Source organism: Ursus americanus, chromosome 22 (assembly GCF_024610735.1).
Source record: "Ursus americanus isolate L20-20 chromosome 22, mUrsAme1.1.p, whole genome shotgun sequence".
Lineage (NCBI taxonomy): Eukaryota > Metazoa > Chordata > Mammalia > Carnivora > Ursidae > Ursus > Ursus americanus.
Genome location: NC_142148.1, coordinates 27,383,216 through 27,405,386, shown reverse-complemented (window position 1 = coordinate 27,405,386; position 22,171 = coordinate 27,383,216). Strand labels below are relative to the sequence as shown.

At 45.7% G+C, this 22,171-nt stretch overlaps 1 long non-coding RNA gene and 1 pseudogene across 4 annotated transcripts; one reads left to right on the top strand and one right to left on the bottom strand.

Annotated features, from left to right (window-relative positions):
- Positions 1-306: 306 nt before the first annotated feature.
- On the bottom strand, positions 307-20,188 carry LOC123798923 (uncharacterized). Of its 4 annotated transcripts, none has more exons than XR_015720931.1 (4): positions 19,864-20,188; positions 19,013-19,155; positions 17,498-18,843; positions 307-3,368 (listed from the first exon to the last, which is right to left on the bottom strand). It is a non-coding gene; the product is annotated as an uncharacterized LOC123798923 (long non-coding RNA). The 4 variants fall into 4 exon arrangements; XR_015720930.1 differs by having other exon boundaries at positions 17,498-17,585; positions 19,864-20,171; XR_015720929.1 differs by lacking the exon at positions 307-3,368 and having other exon boundaries at positions 16,288-18,843; positions 19,864-20,176.
- On the top strand, positions 7,085-7,752 carry LOC123800809 (ATP synthase peripheral stalk subunit d, mitochondrial pseudogene; annotated as a pseudogene).
- Positions 20,189-22,171: the final 1,983 nt, after the last annotated feature.

Here is a 22,171-nt window from a genome sequence, read left to right as displayed (position 1 = left end):
GTCAGGTATCCAAAGTATGAAGTGAAGTAGCCAAGTGAGGCTTGGAGGGAAACTGTTCCAGGCTGATGGAACAGCAAGTATAAAGGTTCAGGGTGGTGAGTTAAGAGTGTTGGGAAGACGATAAGGACCAATATGGGGAGAGCAGAAGTATGAAGGACAGGATTGGGCAGGAGCCAGGTAAGGCATTAATGTGACAGGTATCGTGAGCATGAGGATGTCATTGGTGGATTTCAGCAGAGGACTGAGGTCTAGTTGTTTTTATTATTTTTTTATTTTTTTAATTTTTTAAAAGATTTTTATTTATTTATTTGACAGAGATAGAGACAGCCAGCGAGAGAGGGAACACAAGCAGGGGGAGTGGGAGAGGAAGAAGCAGGCTCATCGCGGAGGAGCCTGATGTGAGGCTCGATCCCAGAACGCCGGGATCACGCCCTGAGCTGAAGGCAGACGCTTAACCGCTGTGCTACCCAGGCGCCCCTAGTTGTTTTTAAAAGATGTCTCTGGAGGGGCTCCGGAATGGCTCATTGGTTGGGTTTCTGACTCTTGGTTTTGGCTCAGGTCCTGATCTCATGGGTCATGGGATCAAGCCCTGTGTTGGGTTCTACACTCTGAGGGGAGTCTGCTTGAGGTTCTCTCTCTCTCTGCCCTTCCCCCTCCAGCATGAGTGCACTCTCTCTCTCTCTCATTCTCCCTCTCTCAAATAAATAAATCTCAAAAGAAAAAAAAAAAAAGATGTCTCTGGAAAGTGGAAAATAGACTGAAGGGGCTTATGGTAGCCAGTCTCCAAAAATGGCCCCCAGTGATTCCTCCACTCCCCTTGAGTCTGGGCTGGCCTTGTGGCTGCTTTGACCTGTAGAAGATAGTAGAAGGAATGTTCTGGGACTTCCAAGCTTAGGCCTTAAGAGAATTCCCTTCTTCTTGGAACGCTAGCTCTTGGGTCCAAGCTATACAGAGAGGCCCCATGGAAGAGAATTGAGACCCACACCACAGCCCAGAGTCCCAGCTGAGAACCCAGCTAACTGCCAGTACCAACTGCCAGAGAAGATGAGTGAGCCACTTGGACATTCTGCCCACAAATGCCTACAGCCCCAGCAACATCACATGAATAGAGGAACCACCTCCCTCAGCTCAGGAGAACCAAAGAATTAAGAGATTTCACAAATTGGTCTTGAAGTAGTTTATTTCATAGCAATGGAAAACTGAAATGGGGGCAAGGGTGGAAGCAGGACACCAGTGAGCCAGCTGTTGGGGTCATTTAGGTCCGAGATAACAGAGGCCTTGACCAGACTGGTAGAAGTGAGGATAGTAAGTAGTCAGATTCAGGGTACACTTTATCAATGTAACTTTTAGCCAGGACTGAGGGAAACGTCAGTAGAAAATAAGCAGCTCCTTGCCTGACTCTCCTAACTCCAGACCACTCCTTAGAAACAACTGTTTAAAACTCTAAGTTCTCTCTTTGATAGTGACTGCCATTTTGCACCAATTGCTTGTACTGGTTTGGTGGTGGTGGTGAGGATTAAGAAACAAAACAAAGGGGTGCCTGGGTGGCTCAGTTGGTTAAGCATCTGACTCTTAGTTTTGGCTCAGGTCATGGTCTCATGGGTTGTGGGATTGAACCCTGCATTGGGACTCTGTGCTCAGTGGGGAGTCTGCTCAAAGATTCTCCCTCTGCCCCTCCCCTATTCTCTCTTTCTCTCTCTCTCTAAAATAAATAAATAAATCTTGAAAAAATAAAAGAAGGGGCAGCTGGGTGGCTCAGTCGGTTAAGCAGCAGACTCTTGATTTCAGCTTAGGTATGGTCTCGGGGTCCTGGGATCAAGTCCTATGTCAGGCTCTATGCTTAGTGGGGAGTCTGCTTGAGGATTCTCTCCCTCTCCCTCTGCCTCTCCCCACCCCACCCCTGTCAAATAAATAAATAAATAAATCTTTTTTTAAAAATCTCAAAGACAGGCCACCTGGGTGGCTCAGTCAGTTAAACGTCTGCCTTTGGCTCAGGTCATGATCCCAGGGTCTTGGGATCGAGCCCTGCATCGGGGCTGAGTGGGGACTCAGCGAGGAGCCTGCTTCTCCATCTCCCCCTGTCTGCTGCTCTCCCTACTTGTGCTCTCTTTCTGTCAAATAAATAAAGTTAAAAAAAAAAATCTCAAAGACATAAAGACAAAGGAAATGATTAATAGATGTGACCATAAAAAAAAAAAACTATATCCTGAAAGACACCATAACCAAAAGATAAGGCATAATGAAGAGAAAACATTTGTAAAATATTAAAATCTCATACCCTAAACATATAGTAACATATAAACAATTATAAAAATACAAAATAAATATATAAAATAAATAATAAACAATTATAAAGAAAATGACAATCTAATAGGTGACACAATTAAGCCACTCTAAGAATTTCACATTACATTGCTTTGTCTTGATACCTCACTTTTAGGTATCTTCTCATGTGGCCTCATCCTCCAGTAGATGTGCCCCATCTTCACAACATGCTGTGAGTTCCATAGTGGTCTCTGATCCAGAAGGTCAAGGGAGATACTTCAAGGCTTCTTAAAAGCCTTGGCGGTGGAACTCACACAGTATCACTTCTGCCATGTTCTGTTGGTTAGAACAAGTCACGCGGCCAGCCCAGACTGAAGGGGATGAAGAAATAGACTCCTGTCACTGGGAGGAACAGCGAAGTCACATCACAAAGGGGAATGGTAGAAGGGAGTTGTGATTCACTGGGGACCATTACTTTAATACTCTACCACGTGATATCCAAAAATGTCTTTCGTCTACCCTCACAATTGAGTGATAGTTTAGTTGAGAATATGATTGTAGATTTCTAGTTATTTTCCCTAAGAATGAAGGCATTGCTGCATTGTCTTCTAGTTTCCAGTGTTGTTGAGAAGGGTGACGCCATTTTGATTTATTTCTTTATATGCGATTGCTTTTATTCCTCTGAAATCTTCCAGAATCTTCTGCTTATCTGTGGTATGATGAAATTTCATAATACGGCCTTGTGTGGGTCTTCTTTTTTTTTCTTTTCTTTATCTTCTGCTGTTTTGCACTTACTATCTTGGGCATTTAGAAGGTCACTTTAATCTGGAAATGTGTTCTTTAGTTTGAAAGTTTTTCATGTATTATTTTTTTGATAGCTAAATTTTCTACAAATACGTTTTCTCACAAAACATATTAAAAGAGTGGCATTAGGGTGCCTGAGTGACTCAGTTAAGTGTCCAACTCTTGATTTCAGCTCAGGTCATGATCTCAGGGTTGTGAGATTGAGTCCTATGTCGGGCTCTGCGCTGAGCGTGGAGCCTGCTTAAGATTCTCTCTCCCCTTCTGCCCCCTCCACCATGCTCACACACTTCTCTCTCTCTCTGAAAAAATAAAAAAGAGTGTCATTATTTTACATTTTTTTGCAAATCTCTTTAATGCCTGGCTTAATAGAAGACAGCTGAATTCTCACATCTACTTCTGTATTCCATCTGTTGCAATATGTTGTTTTGGTTGCAGTATATGAAGAAATTCTGACTAGGCACATTTTAAAAGGAGCTTGTGTCTGAACAGATAGATAATACAGAAACCAATATAACTAGAAACCTGGCAACCATCTATTTACCTTAGGACTTTGTTAAATGGGAAATATTCATTCGTCTTTTTAAAAAGAATATATCCAAACTTGCACTGGTAGAAAACAAAACTGGCTTTGTTTTTCTGTATAAAAACCACTTAGCACTTCATTTTTGAGTCTGAGTGCAGAATTTTGTGAGGACAGCAGTCAGAGAAATCACGTATCCACTTTGTACATGTAACTAGACAGGAGAGAATCTACAAGGTCAGGTCACCCTGTAGCTAGTGTGTCACTTGCCATCACAAAGTGAATCAGCCACCCAGAGTACCAAATTTCTTCTACTGTGGATATGAGTGCATGGGTTGGACAGAAAACAGAACCTGAGGATGTGGATAAGAGTGTTTGGTGAGGTATGCAATTCATCACAAGCCACCAGGAATTCAACATGGAGGGATGGCGTTAGTTACGCGTCACTGCGATCTGATAGTTATGCTTGCATAAAATGAAAAGCATGTCCATACTCCTGTTACTGATGCAGAGGACACAGCAATATAAGACCAAAGCTGCAAACCCCTAAAACTCCCTGCTAAGAGAATGACTGCTTTTGAATACTTTGGTCTGAACCTGTGGTTAGTAAGTATATTGACAGAGCAGATCAATGCAGGTAAATCCAGAAGAAACCTTCTTTTTATTCTGAAATTGTATCCTACCCATGCCTTGAAGTAAGTACTAAGTGAGGCATCAAGGTTTTTCTCCCTTGGATCACAGAGAAGGAGCTCTGAGAGCAGAACGTGGCTGTGGCAGGAGTTACTGTGGTCCATTGGCTCTTGGAACTTGCCAGGTAAGAGCAGAGAATGGCAACAGTCCAAACAGAAGCATACACAAAAATATAATGGAATCCTACTTAGCAGTGAAAAAGAATGAACTGCTGATACATTGGTGATACAGATGAATCCCACAGATACACTGAACAAAAGAAGGCAGACTTCTATCAAAAAGTACGTTCTGGGGGCCCCTGGGTGGCTCAATCAGTTAAGCATCTGCCTTCGGCTCAGGTCATAGTCCCAGGGTCCTGGGATTGAAACCCCACATTGGGCTCCCTACTCAGAGGGAAGCCCGCTTCTCCCTCTCCTCTCCGCTTGTACTCTCTCTTGCTATGTCGCTCGCTCTCAAATAAATAAATAAAATATCTTAAAAAGATAATATATTCTATGTGATTTTATCTGAAACTCTAGAAAAGGCAAGTCTAATCCATGGTGGCATAGGTCAGCACTGGTCTGAGGCCTGGGATGGGGGAGGGGAATTGCTTGGGAAGGGGCACAAGGGAAACTTTTGGGGAGATGGGAATGTTCTATATTTTGACTGTGGTTACATGGGTATATACCTTTGTTGAAACTCATGGAAATGTACACTTTAAGTGGATATGTTTTATTGCATGTAAATTATACCTCAAAAAGTTGACTTTAAAAAAAATACATGGGGCTTCCACTTCCAGACAAGATGAATAAGTGGATTCCACCCTATTCCTTCCACTTACTACAACTAAAAACTTGACAAAAATATCTAAAGCAACTATCAGACTCCTGATGGTGGAAAAAAGGTGAACTGGCTAGACAACCTGGGTCTCAAGGGATGACATAGCTGGGAGTCTTCATAGGCTTTACTACTTACTAGATCCCAGCCTGGGCACCAGAGAAGGCCAAACCCAAAACTATCACCAAAGCACAAAGTCCCAATGAAAGCCCACCTTCTGGGGTCAAAGGGCTGGGAGGGACAGCAATGAAAGATAGACCTTTTGACAATGCTTGCTCTTCTCCGGGCAAACACCATGAAATAAGCCACAGCCCTCCCTCTGCAGAAGACTTTGGGGAGACTGTGGTGGGGAGCTTGTCCACCATCCCTGCTATGCACTACCGTGTGGGTAATCCTCTCTCTCCTTACCAGTGACAACTGTGATGTCGAGCTCTGTCAGCCCCACTCTGCACAAATGATCAGTGAGAATCCTCCTCCCTCTCCCAACCTCATGGGAGTGTTGTGACAGCAGGGTGGAGCCCTGCTGCTCTCCTTGCACTGCGCTAAGCAAAGGTAACAAAAGAGACAGCACCCACCCTCTCACAGCTGGAATGTGTGGGGAGAGTTACAGAGAAGAGGGAGCTGCAAAAAGAGATTGTTTCAATTTGTGTATGAAGTCCAGGGCACCCCCACCCCCAAGTGACCTATGTGTGAAACCCACCGGAATTAACAGAGTGAAAGCTTTGAGAAATGAACCATGATGTGGACTACTGTACTGTTTCAGATTGGCCTCTGGGCAGCGCACAGCAGGGCAGACCAAAATAGTACTGGCGTAAAAACTAAGCTGACATTCAAGCTCACAGACCCCAAAAGTGAGCCATGATGTTCATTCTGAACTTGAACAGGTTGAATACATACTAACATAGTTTTTAAAAGGAACCAGTGACTCGTAATATAATACCCCAAAAGTCCAGGATAAAATCAAATCTTATGTGTCATACTAAAAGCCAGAAGAAGGCTGAACTGGAATGAGAAAGGGCAATCAACAGATGGCTAACATCTGGTGCCCGGCTGGCTCAGTCAGGACAGTGAGTGACTCTTGATCTTAGGGCCATGAACTCGAGCCCCACATTGGGCATAGAGCTTACCTTAATTTAAAAAAACAAAAAAACCGATGCTAACATCAAGATGGGACAGATGTTGGGATTATCTGACAAGGATTTTAAAGTAGCTATCCCCAAAAAAGGAGAAGAAAGAAAGGAAGAAAGAGAAAAGCTTCAGTGGGCAACCATGAATAGTCCTGAAACAGAAAAAGAGAAGATTTCAGCAAAGAAAATATAAAGAAAAGCCAGATGGAAATTCTAAATCTGAAAAATACAGTAACAACAAACTTAACTGGGTGGTCACTATGGCCCATCGGAGATGACAGAGGAAAGCAGTGACCTTGAAGATAGACCACTAAAAATTCTACAACTTGAACAAAGAAACAACAAAAGAACAAAATGAACAGAACTTCAGGGGACTATGGGAAAGTACCAAAATACATGTATGTCACTGGAATACCACAAGAAGCAGAGAAGGAGTGCAGTGCAGAAAATATACTTAAATAATAGCTGAAAGCTTCCCAAATTTGGCAAAAGACATAAACCTACAGATTAAAGAAGCTGCGAGAACCCCAAACCAAGAAATCATAAAAATCCTAAGACAGTATACACTAACAGCCAAATTCATAGAGACAGAGAGTAGAATAGTGGTTTCCAAGAGTGAGGGATGAAAGAAACCTGGAGATATTTGGTCAAATGTTAATAAACTTTCAGTTAGAAGTTGAATAAGTTTTGGGGATCTAACATACAGCAAGGTGACTATAGTTAACAATACTGTATTATGTACCTGGAAGTTGCTAAGAGAGTAGATCTTAAATGTTCTCACCAGAAAAAAAAAAAAAGAAGAAATAGTAATCATGCAAAATGATGGAGGTGTTAACTAACCCTATTGTGGTCATCACTTTGCAATATATAAGTATGTCAGATCATCACATTGTACACCCTAAGGTTACACAGTGTTATATGTTATATCTCAATAAAGCTGGAAAAAATAAAAAGTGAAAAAATAATGAAAAAAACCTAGAACAATGTCTAGGAACTATGGGCATGGGCTGCTGGGGTTGGTGAAGGATCTCAAGATGGGTGGGAGAAACTTGCTCTAAAAGCCATTGACTGGGTAGCTTTTAGGGAGATCATACCCCCAAACCAGAAGGCCATTGCTAACTTCTGAAATTCTGGAATGAGACCCTTACCTCCAGGTTGGCTACTGTCCCTGAGAAGCAACCTGCTACTGACTGGGCTTACTACAAGGCCAATGTGGCAAAGGCTGTCTTGGTAGATAACTTTGAGAAGAAGTTTAATGCCCTGAAGTTTTCTGCCAGAGGATAAATATACTGTTCAGGTGGATGGTGAAGGAAAGGAAGATGTGAAAAGTTGTGCTGAGTTTTTGTCTCTCTCAAAGGCCAGGATTGAGGAAAATGAAAAAGAGCTAGAGAAGATGAAGAATGTAATTCCATGTGATCAGATGACCATTGAGGACCTGATGCAGTCTTCCCAGAAACCAAGTTAGACAAGAAGAAGTATCCCTATTGGCCTCACAAGCCAACCGAATATTTATAAACTTGAGTTGGGGAGAAAGTTCTGGCCCTCCTATCGTAAACGCTAGAAGTTAAAAATAATTATATAGGGACGCCTGGGTGGCTCAGTCAGTTAAGTGACTGCCTTCGGCTCTGGTATGATCCCGGGGTCCTGAGATTGAGCCCCCACGTCAGGCTCCCTACTCAGCGGGGAGCTCACTTCTCCTTCTCCCTCTGCCACTCTCTCTGCTTGTGCTCCCTTTCTCTCAAATAAATAAATAAAATCTTTATAAAGATAATATATAGTAAAAAAAAAAGTGTAAAGTACACAAAACAGAAAAACTAGAAGGAGAAGACAGAGAAAGCAGAAGTAGTGGTAATGGCAGTTTTCTAAAATCAATGATCGACACCAGACCACAAATTCAGGAAGCTCAGAAAATACCAAGCAGAGTAAATACCAAAAATCTACACCTAAGCGTATCATATTCAAATTATAGGAAAACCAGTGTCTGGTTGGCTCAGAAGAGCATGCAACTCTCGATCTCAGTGTTGCCAGTTGGAGCTCCATGTTGCGTGTAGAGATTACTTAAAAAAGTAAATAAACTTAAAAAAAAAAGAAAGAAAAGTCAAATTGCAGGAAAACAAAGGGAAAATCTTGAAAGAAGCCAAAGGGGAACAAAATGCACCTTACCTATTGAGGAACAAGGATGAGAACTACATGAGACTTCTCCTTAGAAACCATGCAAGCAAGAACAGAGTGAAATATTTCAAGTGTTGAAAGAAAAACACCAGCTGAGAACTCTGTATCCAGCAAAATTATCATTCAAAAGTGTAGGAGTAATAGTCTTAGACGAACAAAACTGAAGGAATTTGTGGCCAGTAAACCTGGCTTGCAAGAGATATTAAAAGTTCTTCAGGGGCGCCTGGGTGGCTCAGTCGTTACGCATCTGCCTTCGGATCAGGGCGTGATCCCAGGTTCCTGGGATCGAGCCCCACGTCAGGCTCCTCCGCTGGGAGCCTGCTTCTTCCTCTCCCACTCCCCTACTTGTGTTCCCTCTCTCACTGGCTCCCTGTCAAATAAATAAAATCTTCAAAAAAAATTTATAAAAAAAAAAAGTTCTTCAGAGAGAAGTAAAATGATAATAGGTTGGAAACTCAGATCTATATAAATGAAGGTAAAATAAAATTGTTGTTTGGGGGTGCCTGGCTGGCTCAGTCAATAGAGCATGCAACTCTTGATCTCCAGGTCCTGAGTTTAAGCCGCATGTTGGGCATGGAGCCTAATTTAAAAAAAAAAAAAATCTTTGGTATTTGTATACTTACCTAATCTTATAGATAACTCTTTGTTCAAAGTAATGATAGCAACAACGAACTGGGTGATTATAGCATATGGGTAAGTGAAGGGAGTGGCAGCAATGTTTTAAGGGATGTGGGGGGGAGGAATTGGAGCTACTCTGTTACAAGACACCTGCACTACCCAGGAAGTGGTGTAGTGTTATTTGAAGTGTACTTACATGCAGATAATCAAATCATTATGTTACATACCTGAAACTAATATGTCAATTATACATCCAATTTTTAAAAAGTGGACTTACATTAGTTGTAAACATACATCGCACACTTTAGGGAAACCACTAACGATTTTCTTAAAGAAGTAATTGATATGCTAAAAGGAGAGAAACTGGAAACATATAAAATGAAAACTTGAGAAGTCAGAGGGCAAGTTTTAAAAAATCAAAGAACAAAGAAAAAGTGGAATGAATACAAAACAGTTACAGACATAGAAATTAAATTAATCCAAATATATCAATAATTACTTCAAATGTGAATGGTCTAAATACAGCAATTAAAGGATCAATTGAAATCCCTCGTCACGGTGGATAAAAACAAGACTCAATGACATGTCCACAAGAAGCCCACTTTAACTGTAAAGACACAGATACAAAGTGAAGGGCTGGAGAAGGATATTCCATCGCTAACGTTAATCAGAGTAAAGCTGGGGTAGCTATATTGATTTCAGACAAAGCCGACTTCAGATCGAGGAAAATTATCAGGGGTAAAGAGGGGCATTACATAATAATGAAGGATGAAAATGAAAAATCCTTAATTTGTATGCGCTTAACAGCAGACTGACAAAATATGCAAGGCAAAGACTGCTAGAACTGCAAGGAGAAATAGATGAATTAACTGTTACCAACACCCCTCAATCAGTGATTCACACATCCAGCAGGCAGAAAATCAGTAAGGATCTGTAGTTGAACTGAATAGCACCAAAGATCCTTAGATCTAATGGACATTTATGGAATACTTGACAGCAGCAGAATAGACATTCTTAGAAAGCTCATGTGGAACATTCATCAAAATAGACCATATTCTGGGCCATAAAACCCACCAGAACAAATTTGAAAGAATAGAAATCAAACAAGGTTTGCTGTTAGACCACAGTGGAAATCAGTAACAGAAAGATAGCTGGAAAATCTCAACATATTTGGAGATTAAGTAACTTCTAAATAATGCATGGATCAAAGAAGTCTCAAGAAATGTAGAAATATCCAGAGTTAAATGAAAATACAACTTATCAGGGGCGCCTGGGTAGCGCAGTCGTTAAAGCGTCTGCCTTCGGCTCAGGGCGTGATCCCGGCATTCCGGGATCGAGTCCCACATCGGGCTCCTTCGCTATGAGCCTGCTTCTTCCTCTCCCACTCCCCCTGCTGTGTTCCCTCTCTCGCTGGCTGTCTCTCTATCACATAAATAAATAAAATCTTAAAAAAAAAAAAAAGAAAATACAACTTATCAAAATGTATGAAAAGCCATGGTTAGAGGGAAATTTATTGCATTAAATATATATATCAGAAAAGAAGATATGAAATCAGTTATCTAAGCTTCCACCTTAAGAAACTAGAAGTGTCCATTGACTGATGACTAAAGAAGATGTGGTGTATATATACAATAGACTATTACCCAGTGATCAAAAAGAATGAAATCTTGCCATTTGCAACAACATGGGTGGAACTAGAACGTATTATGCTAAGCAAAATAAGAATGAGTCAGAGAAAGACAAATATCATATGATTTCACTCATAAGTGGAGCTTAAGAAACAAAACAGATGAACATAAGGGAAGTGAAGGAAAAATAAAATAGGATAAAAACAGAGGGGGAGGCAAACCAAAAGAGGCTCTTAACTTTAGAGAACAAACTGAGAGTTGCTGGAGAGGAGGTGGGCGGGGGATGGTCTACATGGGGGTTGGGTGTTAGGAGGGCATTTGTTGTGATGAACACTGGGTGTTATATGTAAGTGATGAATCACTAAATTCTACTCCTGAAACCAGTACTATACTATATATTAACTAACTTGAATTTAAATAAAAAATAAAATAGAGAAGGAAGAGCAATTTAAGCAGAAGAAAAAAAGTAATAAAAAATTAAATCAGAAATCAGTGAAATTGAAAAGAGATCAATAAAGATCAACAAAACTGAAACTAGTTCCTTAGGGGGGAAAACCATTAAAATTCATAAGCCTCCCAAGCTAACCAAAAAAAAAAAAAAAGAAACACAAATTACAAATATTGAACATGAAGGAGGGGTCACTGAAAGGATAATAAAGGAATATTATGAACAGCTTTATGCCCATAAATTTGTTAACTTAGATGAAGTGAGCCAATTCCTTGAAAGACAGAAACCACTAAAACTCACAAAAGGAGAAATAGATAATTTGAATAGGCTGATATTTATTAAAGAAATAGAAACCAGGTGACGACATTTATAAGAAAGGAATATTACAGACCAATATCTTTCATGAATGTAGATGCAAAAATACTCAAAAAATATTAGCAAATCAAATCCAACAATGTTTAAAAAGACTTATACACCATGACCAAATGAGACTTATTCTAGGTATGGAAATCTGATTCAGCATTCAAAAGCCAATTAATGTAATCCATCACATTAACAGGCTGAAGGAGAAAAATCATGATCATATCAGTAGACGCAGAAAAAGCACTTGACAAAATCCAACACCCATTCATGATAATAACTCTGAACAACTTAGGAATAATAGGCAACATTCTCAAACTTATTGATAAAGGGTGTTTACCATAATATGGTTAGCATCATACTTAATGGAGAGACACTGGATAATTTCCCCCTTAAATTAGAAACATGCGAAGATATCCCCTCTCACCACTCCTATTCAACGTTGGACTGGAAGTCCTAGCTAATGCGATAAGAAAAGGAAAGATATATATATGGTAGGGAGAGAGATAAATTAAGCTGTCTTTGTGCATAGAGGACGTGGCTGTCTATGGATAAGATCCCAAAGACTTGACCAAAAAAGCTCTTGGAACTAATAAGTGATTATAGGAAGCTCACGGGATACAAAGTTGGTATGTAAAAATCAATTGCTTCCCACTGCTAGCAATGAATAGTTGGAAACCCAATACCATTTACATTAGCAGCAAGAAATAATGAAATATGGAGGCATAATAGGCACAGGCTTTATATGAAGAAAATTATAAAACCCCAATGAAGGGAATCAAAGAAGATATAAATAAATGGAGAGAGAGTTCATGTGTGTGGATAGGAAGACTAAATATTTTTAAGATGTCAATTCTCCCTAATTCCATCTATAAATTCAACATAATCCCAATCAAACCCCAGCAAATTTTTTAAATATTAACCAGCTGACTTTATATACGAAAAGGCAAAGGGACCAGAATGGCCAACACAATACTGAAGAAGAGTGAAGTCTGAGGATTCACACTACCTGACTTTAAGACTTACCATAGACCTACAGTAATTGAGACAGTGTGACGTTGGTGAAAAGAATACACAGGCTGATCAGTGGAACAGAACAAAGAGCCCACAAATAGGCCCACACAAATGTAGTCAACTGATCTTTGACAGAAGAGCAAAGGCAGTTCAATGGAGAAAGCATAATCTTTTCAACAAATGGTGCTAGAACAATTGGGCATCCCTGTACAAAGCAGTGAAGCTAGATTCAGCCCTTACACGTGTTACAAAAGTGAACTCAAAGTGGATCTTAGACTTAAATGTAAAACGTAAAACCGTAAAACTTGTAGAAGCTAACATAAGAGCAAATCTGAGTGACCTTGGTTTTGGCAATGAATTTTTTAATTTAACACTAAGAGCACAACCCATAGAAGAAAAAGGATCCCATTGGACTTTATTAAAAGTAAAACCTTCAGCTTTGTGAAAAAATGCTACATTGAAAATTTAAGCCACTTCTCCAGACTGAGGATATTTGCAAAACATATCAGGTAAAGGACTGGTACCACCAAATATACAGAGTATTTAAAAATCAACAATAAGGAAACAAACAACCTAATTCGAAAGTGAGCAAAAGATCTGAACAGACACCTCACCAAAAAAAACCCCAAACCGGTTGCAAATAAGCATATCAAAGATGCTCAACATCATATGTCATTAGGGGATGACAAATTAAAATGAGATGTCACTTCATACTTTTTGAATGGCTAATATCCACAAAACTGATAATACCAAACGTGGCGAAGATAAAAAGCAACAGAAATTCTCATTCATTGCTGATGGGAATGCAAAATAGTACAGCCACCTTGGAGGACAATTTTCTTACAAAAGTAAACATTCTTACCACACAATCCAGCAATTGTGCTCCCACCTACCCAATTACATTGAAAAGTTATGTCTAGGGGCGCCTGGGTGGCTCGGGTGGTTAAGCGTCCATCTTTTGGTTTTGGCTCAGGTCATGATCTCAGGGTCGTGAGATCGAGTCCCATGTCAGGCTCTGCACTCAGTGCACAATCTGCTTGGGAATCCCTCTCTCCCTCTCCCTCTGCTCCTCCCTCCACGCACTTGCACGTGCTCTCTCTCAAATAATAAATAATAAATAAAATCTTAAAAAAAGAAAAGTTGCATCTATTTGAAAGTTTATAGTAGCTTTATTCATAATCTCCAACACCTGGAAACAACCAAAATGTTCTTCAATCGGTGAGTGGGTAAACAAACTTCGTTATATCCGGACAATGGAGTATTATTCAGCCATGAAAAGAAATAAGCTATCAAGCCACAGAAAGACGTGGAGGATCCCTCAATGCCAGGTGAGCTTGGGGACACAGTTATGTAGGTCACCGGAGGGCTGAAAATGGAGGTACTGAAGCCTCAGAAACCAGGGAATTCGAGCTTGGTAAACATTCCTTTTGAGGACCTGCTTACATGGTTATGAATGTTCTCCCGGACTGTGATGAAACCCGAGTATAAAAGGCTTGGTGGCATCGTAAGAACCCAGCCTCTTTCTCTGCTCTGGAAGGAGCTACCTACTCAGAGAAAGTAGCAACACTACAGAGAAGCCGAAGGACAGGGAGAAGCTGGGCCACCACCTGCCGCGTCTGCTCTTGCCGTGGCCACCTTGCTGCCATGAGATCGACCCTTGGCCACATCGATGTGGAATCAGGGTGTACGTTTGAGTGTGCACTCTTCCAGGCAGTCTGGTGTTCCCACGGCCCTGCAGCAGGTCAGGGAGCCATCAGATGAAAAGTGGGAAGGGAGCAGAGGTTCCAGGTAGGGAATGAGGCTGCTTTCTAACCAAGCCCTGCTGTAGCACAGCCCACCAGAAAGGAGACGGCTGAGCGACAGGATTGAGAGATGGCACTTAGGGCCCCAGCCTGGGGCGGTGGGGGCTCTGCCGCAGCTGGACACAGGGGAGGCATTTCTTACAGGCTGGAAACGGGGTGGCCACGGTGGGAACCATAAGGTAACTCCAATGACAGAGGTCACTGGGAGTTGGGGGCTGGCAGAACACTGGAGCTCAGCCCCCTTCACGTGAGGGGCCGCTCCGGTGCAGTCCTGGCCTGAGGGTAGTGGGTAGGGAGGCAGCTGGGGCAGGAGAGCTAACAGTGGGGGAGGGGGACCTGGCCCAGCACTAGCTTAGGTCTGACTCCTAAAGAGGTGCCCAGGGTTAGAGCCAGGCGTGCATTTGTCGCATACTTCCGTCCCTGGGCCTGACATCTCGATCGTCCGGGCTGAGGGAAGCTGGGGGAGGATGTCCCATACCATCCGAAGCCCAGAGAGGGGGTGACTTCCCTAAGACACACAGCAGGTTATAACTGAGTTAGGCCTAGGACTCAGAAGCCATGGCTCCCTGTTCCGGGCTGCCTCCCTCCCTCCCTCCCTCCTTCACCCCTTCCTGGGGATGCCCAGTGGTTAAATCGTGTTATGATCACAAAACAACACTTACCACGAGAGAAGCACAATGGAGGCCTGAGGAGGGAGCAGAGGGAGGTCTGCCCTGTGCAAGCAGCGAGAGCAGCATCGTCTGCACCGAGTTTAAAAGCAATAATGAAACCTCTACAAGTCGGTCTCCTTTTTATTATCACTCTGCACTGGCAGTTCTTACCAAAGCTGGTGAGAAAATGACTCCTCCCCATCAAAATCTTTCATTAGTCCACGTTCTAAACAATCACTGTGGTTACCGTTAGGTTTAATATGAGACTAGCCCAGTGGAAGACGATGTTCACTATGGTAAACACTGGGTTCCGCATGGAAGTTAGTCCAGAAAACCTCATTGTATGCTTGGCTCCCAGCACGGCCAGACCCCACTACAGGCATTGGCTTCACGTTTGGTAACTGTTCAGAATGGTTAAACTCAACTTCGGCCACTGGTGCTCCATCCAGTGCTCCCCAGGCCCTGCATTTAACAGCAGGTGCGGGACAGGCAGCTCCCGCTATGTGACCGCGAGAGCCAGAAGCCGGGCTCAAGGAGCCTCACACTGGCCTGTGCACATCACACACTCTGAGCCTCCTGGGTCCACTCTCTGCAAGTGTGTCTTAATGTGCTCTTTTCTTTTTAATAATAATAATAATAATAATAATAATAATAATAATGTGACTTAAAAGTATTAATTCATTACTGTTTTCCTATTTTCAAAAGTATAATTTTGTATTATTTGTTTAGTTAATTAGCTTTCACTGCCACAAATATATGTGTGTGTGTGTGTGTGTGTGTGTGTGTGTGTGTAGTTCAATAAAACTTGCACTATCGGCTTTTCTTTTCCTGTCCATTATCCTTATTATTTATTTTATTTCGATTATTAACGTTAGTAGTTATGCTGCATAGAGGAGGGGAGGGAGGGAAAGGCTGCTGCATGTGGGCTCCGTGCCGGTTTGTGCTCAGCCCCGACCTCCCCTGAAACTTGATGCTGACCGCATGAGATAGGCTTTTGTAGCCCATTTTACAGGTGAGGACACTAAGCCTCAGCGACAGGGAAAATGAACCCAGGATTACACAGTTAATAAGTGGCAGAAGGAGGATTCAAATCCAAGATCAGTCTGACTCCAAAGCGCATGTTTGAAATGCCAGTGAAAATGTTAAGACCCTGCAAGGAGCAAGACACGGGGACGTGGGCTGTGGCGGTCAGGGAGAGCTTCTTGGAGGAGGGGGTGCTGGGATAGATGCCTACAGGGGAGGGTATTGAAGCATGAGGATATGTGAGGAGTCAGGGAATGGGGAGTTCCAGCCTGAGCTCTGTCACTCCCTGGCTGTATGGCCTTGGACAAGTCCCATCTCTCCCGAGGCCTTGGTGTTTTCTCTCTCTGGAGTTTTCTTTTTTTTTTTTTTTTTAAAGATTTTATTTATTTATTTGACAGAGATAGAGACAGCCAGCGAGAGAGGGAACACAAGCAGGGGGAGTGGGAGAGGAAGAAGCAGGCTCATAGCAGAGGAGCCTGATGTGGGGCTCGATCCCAGAACGCCAGGATCACGCCCTGAGCCGAAGGCAGGCGCCCCTCTCTGGAGTTTTCAAAGACCCAGGGTTCCACATATCAGATGAAGACAGTGAGCTCGGCTGGTGAGTGAGTCTGACTTTTCCCTGCTCCGTGTCTAAGAACTGGACTGCTCCAGCCTGCACCCTTGGAGGTCCACGTGGCATTATGGTTAAGAACATAAGACCTGGGTACTGGACACGCCTGGCTTTGAGTCCCAGATCCACCATCTCCTTCCCCGATGAGTGACCTGGAACACGTCCCTTCTTGTCTCTGATCTCAGGATCCTAAACCACAAAGTAGGATCATCCCATTGACCTCCAAGGGGGGTTGTGAGAATTAAAACAGCAATAACGGATACGTATTGGGCAATCCTTATATGCCAACGCTGTTCTAAGAGTATTACACACTAATTTTTTCATGAAATCTTCCCAACGCCCCTGTGAAGCTCTTATTTTCATTTACAGGCGGGGCAACACAGAAACAGAGTGGTGATGTTCCTTGCCCAAGGTCGTAACCCCGTTCTGCGTGGGTTGGTGCCTGTCCCGCAGGAAATGGTAACACCATCAGAACTAGTTCTGACGCACGGGCCCCACGCTGGCATCTTAACATTTCTGGAATGAGGGTGTGCCCCACGGTCGACGTCCAAGAAACATGCCAGTCAGCGGGCGGAGGGTGATTACGTGTCTTCATGTCTGCCCTCTGGTTGCTCAGGTGGCTGCAGTCGAGCCTGGTGGAATTCTACCTGACCAGATCCCTAATTATCACTTCGCAAGACTTCTAAAATGACGCCACATAGAAACGTAAGTGTCCAGAAGGCTGTCGCCAGCCAGGCAATGCAATTAGAAGTAAAAATTGCCAAATCCATCCAAAGAAAATTTAGACTCTAAATGTGAAGAATTTTGATCAAATAACCGAAGGGGACAATTTTAGAAATAAAAACATACTATTCTCAGTCTTTTAACGGCATACCTGATATGCTGCTTTTTTCATCAAAAAAGCTGTTATTTAAATGGATATAATATTTTCCTTTAAAAGATTATCTTACTGTTGATGGTGCCGTAGAATCAAGTAAATCCAACAAACCAGTCCCGATTCTTCTGGTTGTAAGCAACGGGGAGCCCGCTTCAAACTGGCTGTAAGGGACAAAGGCGTGTGTTGGCTCCGGGACCTGAAAATCCCGGGGCGGCTGGCTTCAGGCACAGCTGGACTGGATGGACTGAGCCGGACCTCTCCACCTCCACCCCCCCTTCTCTGCCACAGCTCCACTCCCAACGGAGGCAGGATGGCTGCCGGCAATTCCAGCCACCAGCCCAAGTTCTACGCTTCCAGACTTCTCAGCATTTGGGACAGATCCTGAGCCTGACTGCCGTCGACTGGAATCGGGTCGCATGACTACGCCGGACAGCTCAGGGACCAGAACGCAGGCATTTCCCTGTCTGGTCACCCTCCTCCCCATGGCCTCAGGGATGGAGTCCGTTCCGCTCACCGCCCTGGCTGAGGTGGAGCAGGGAGGCTTCCCCCAAGGAAACAGGGGAAGTGGATGCCGGGTGACCCCCAAGTAGCAGCTGTACTTGGAAGACTCTAATTGCTGGCAATAGGAAGCTTCAGAGAGCTGACTTCCACCGGGTCACCCCCCTGACAGCTCAGGGGATCTCAGAAGGAAAAGCACCTCTGATGGACCACCTGTCAGGCAGAAGAGTCCTTGGAGGGCCCTGGTGTGGCAGGACTGGGAAGCTAGAGGCCCAGAGAGGGGGAGTGACTGGGTCAAGGCTATAAAACAGCCCACAGGTGGGAATGAAACCAGAACACCAATCTCCCAAACCTGGGTTCTCCATCCAGAGCTCCCAGCCGGCCTGTGAGGGCCAAAGCGGGCCCTGGAAGGGGGCCTCTAGCTGGTTTGTTACTCTCAAATGAGAAGTCTCTCTGCTTCTCCTGGACTTTCTCCCAGCAGCCTTAGTGTAGTGGCTTGGACAAGTCTCCCCACACCCGCTCTCTCGCCCCCACGGCCCTGCGGTCTCCCAGTTTCTCAGGTGGAAGGGAGACAGGTGAGAAGTGCCCTCGAGTCCCACGGGCATTTCCAGTCATCTATGGCCTCCATCTAAGGCCTTGATCTTACATAAAACGCAGTAAGCGCACCCCCAGGTTTGTCCCTCTACCAGCTCCTGCTGCCCCCCATCCTTTCTGAAGATTTTGGAGCCACCAACCGCCCAGCCATGCTGGGCCTTTCCGGGTTTTCCGTCGCCCTGGGCTCCAGATCTTCATTGGACCCGATTCTAAGAAGTGTCTCCGCATCTCAGCATCTCGTGTTCAAAGCAGGAAATCTGCAGAGCAGGAACCTGGCAGCCAGGCTGTCCCCGATCTTCTCTGTGGGAGGGGCTTGGGTGCCGCAATCTGATTGGATGCAGGAGGGGGCCTGTCTTTCAGCTTCGAGGGCATAATCACATTTTATCTACAAGGTGCGATTTGGTGGGGAGAAGGGCCTCTGATCAAGATGAGGAGGGGTTTAAGCACCCGTCGTCCACCCCACTGTCATCATCAATTTAAATTAGAGGAAGCCTACCTTAACTCAATGACAGGGCGCCCGTGGTGGGAATGCAGGCCCCTTAGCTGGTGGGGAAGACGGGGTGGGGCGGGGGGCACGGACAAGGTCTTCCCAGCATGGCAGGACTTGACAACCGTGGGATGTATTCATGACTTAGAAAGCTGCCAATGATATAAGTGAAAAGGAAAAAATATGAGAAAGTATATACAGCACGAGTGTGTGTGTGTGTGGGGGGGGGCTAACTACGGTCGTTAAGAGCTTAGGATCTGGAGCCAGACTGCCTAGGATCAAATCTCGCTTTCACGTCTTCCTTACCTTGTGCGTATTACTTAAACTCTAGGCCTCCATTGCTTCATCTGTAAAATAGGACTAAATAATAGGGTGAGGCGAAGATCCCAGGAGATAAGCCACGGAAGGCGGTGAGGCAGGCCCCGGCAGACAGTAAGGGTCCAAACGGTGGCAGCCGTTAATCTCGTTGGTCCCCCGCGCAGGGGCCTCCTTCCCACGGTGGCGGTGGAGGGGCGGGCTGCGACCTGCCTCCGGAACCGGGCTCCCCGCCGCTGTCGGCTGCCCATTGTTGCGCCTTCCTGCTCTGGCCCGCCTGGGAATCCGCCGGGGCAGCGCCGGCCCGGGCGGGGAGGGCATCCGGGCCGCAGGCGCCCTCCCCCACCGTTCTGGGAGCCCCGCCAGGCCCCTCCCGCCGCGAGGGCCCGCCAGGGGACGCGAGCACTGGACTGCGAGTCCTGGGACCTCGGTCTTACTCGGCGCAGTGTCCTCTCTGGCAACAGGAGAGCCCGCGGAGAAGCCCACCCCCTGGGGCCGCGTACGGGTTAAGTGAGATCACGGGCGCATCAGGCCGAGCTCCCCACCTTGAGCACGTCTGTCCTCAGTTCCTGTCTTGCGCCGGTGGGCTTTCAGAATGCTGCTCGCCGCCGCCGGGGTCCAAGGGGGACCGATGCATCCGCTAGCGTCTGGGCCTGGGTGAATGTCTCAGATCATGCCGCCTCTGCTACCCGGCTCAACCTTTCCCCAGTACAAGGCAAAAAGTGGGTGAAAGGGCTGGGCAGCTTTCCCAGGCTGGCAGCAGCCAGAGCCAGGATCTAGAGTGCTTGCCTCCTGGCTCTGCTGCTGAATTGCCGTGTGACCTCGAGCCAGGCCTTCCTCCTCCAAGCCCCAGCCTCCCTCCTCTAATGGCCGGGAAGGCAGGTGCAGCCCCTCGCCCTGGCTGCGCCGCTGACTGGCTGGGGTACCATGGAAGGTGTTCGATCCCCTGGGCTCAGTTTATCTTGTCTGCAAAACTGTTATGCCCACATAGATTCAGCAGATAACACCTGGTCTCAGGAGGCCTCTTTCTTGTCTTTCTGCCACCCTCTGCCCCATTTCTCTGCTCAGAAGGGGAAGCATGCCACCGGGGCTGGCTATTTGAGTCTTCCAAGGAGGAAATTCAGCCTCGGCGTTGTCCCTCTGCGCTGGGCAGGACCGGCTTTTGATATGGGTTATTCCCACCTCCACCCTGGGAAGGAGAGGGGCCTCTGAGGCCGCAGCTACACTTTGAGTGCCCCTGGTGCAGGAGTGAGACTCCTGTCAACAGAGGGAGTTTACTCAAGATTTAAGGAGTGGAAAGGAATTGGGGCTTACAAAACCTAGCCCTATTCTTACAGTACCTTCCTGCGGCCTTCCCGTTCCCAGGGCTTCCTCTGGTGGTACTCCACCTGGTAACCTCTGTCCCACTGCCTTCCTTGCCCTGTGCCCCTCTCTTTTTGTCGCCGGTCTTGTGGACTGCCACAGGAAACCCCAAATCTTCTCTGTTGCACAGAATAATTGATCTGTTCCCAGTTTTGGTGGGGCCGGGGGGACTTGGATACCCCCACAATCTCCATCAACTGCTTCCAAGCCATCTCAAATAAAGTCAGTCCCAAAGAAATCTTAGCAATATATTGTGCTTTTGTAAGCACCCCCCCACACACAGCTGCCTCCCCCAAGCCTCTCTCAGGCAAGCTCCTGCACTCAAATTTGCCCACTCAAATTCATCGAGGGGCTTAGTACGTCAAGCGGTCTTCCACCAAAAAGTACTGCCTTCCAGGGAAAGCTGCCGGGAGTATAAAGGCATGTTTCCCTGCATAATCGTCACCAAAATTCTGCCGGCTGGGAAATGCTCTTCCCATTTCACAGAAGTGGAATGCAAGCCTCCTGGCTGGGATTGGAAGGTACGAGTGTCTGGCCTCACAGCCCCCGGCTCTGGGATGTCCCGTCTTGCCTTCTCTCCAGCTCCTCTCGCCCTAGGTAGGGCTGGGCTGAGGGCAGCACCCCAGGGTGCCGCTGCTCCCCCCAGCCCATGCTCAGGGGATCACAGCTGCCTGGCAGCCTCCCCGAACATAAGCCTGGGGTCCTTGTTTGTGTCAGTCTCTGTATTCTGTCCCACCCTCTGCCCTCCAGACATGCGTGTGGCGGGATGACACTTCTCTGTCCCTTTGAGATTGGGTGGGGTCATGTGACCAGCCACGGCCATGGATGTGTGCAAAGTGACATCAGTCACCTCATGCTGGAGCACTATTACCAGGCGGAGACCCTCTCCCCCTGCTGTGAGGTGGTGGCTGCTCCGTGGCCCTGGGTCCTGGAGCGAGAAGCGGTGGGGAGCCCCCCAGCCCTGCATGGACACGCCACCTGCATGAGAAATAACGAAGTTATGTCAGAGCCACCAGCATTGGGAGTCGCTTGTTATCGCAGCATGACCCACCCTCCCTTGACTAGCAAAGCCGGGGTGCAAGTGAGAGATGGCGTGGACGTTCTGTCTCTGAGGACCCGTTTCGTGTTCTTTCATGAGACGGTCAGTCCAGTGCAGCCACAGAAGAGCTTTGGTTTAAGGAATCTCTACACCCAGGGTGGGGCTTGAAGTCACCACCCCGAGATCAAAGAGTCGCATGGTCTACTGATTGAGCTGGCCAGGTGCCCAGAGGAGAGTTTCTTATACTCAAGGGTCTTAGAGACCCTCTCCTCGTGGAAAAACACTGGGGTAGTCGGGAGATAGAAGATGGGGGGTGGGTGATTGGGCCATGGCCTTCATTGGGGTTTCCGTGGGAAAGGCGAGACAGGGCAAGGTGAGCAGTTCAGGATTGGCTAGTTTGAATGACTTCAGTGGGCTCTGGGCTCTGCGGGTGGTCTCTAGTTGCCTGATAG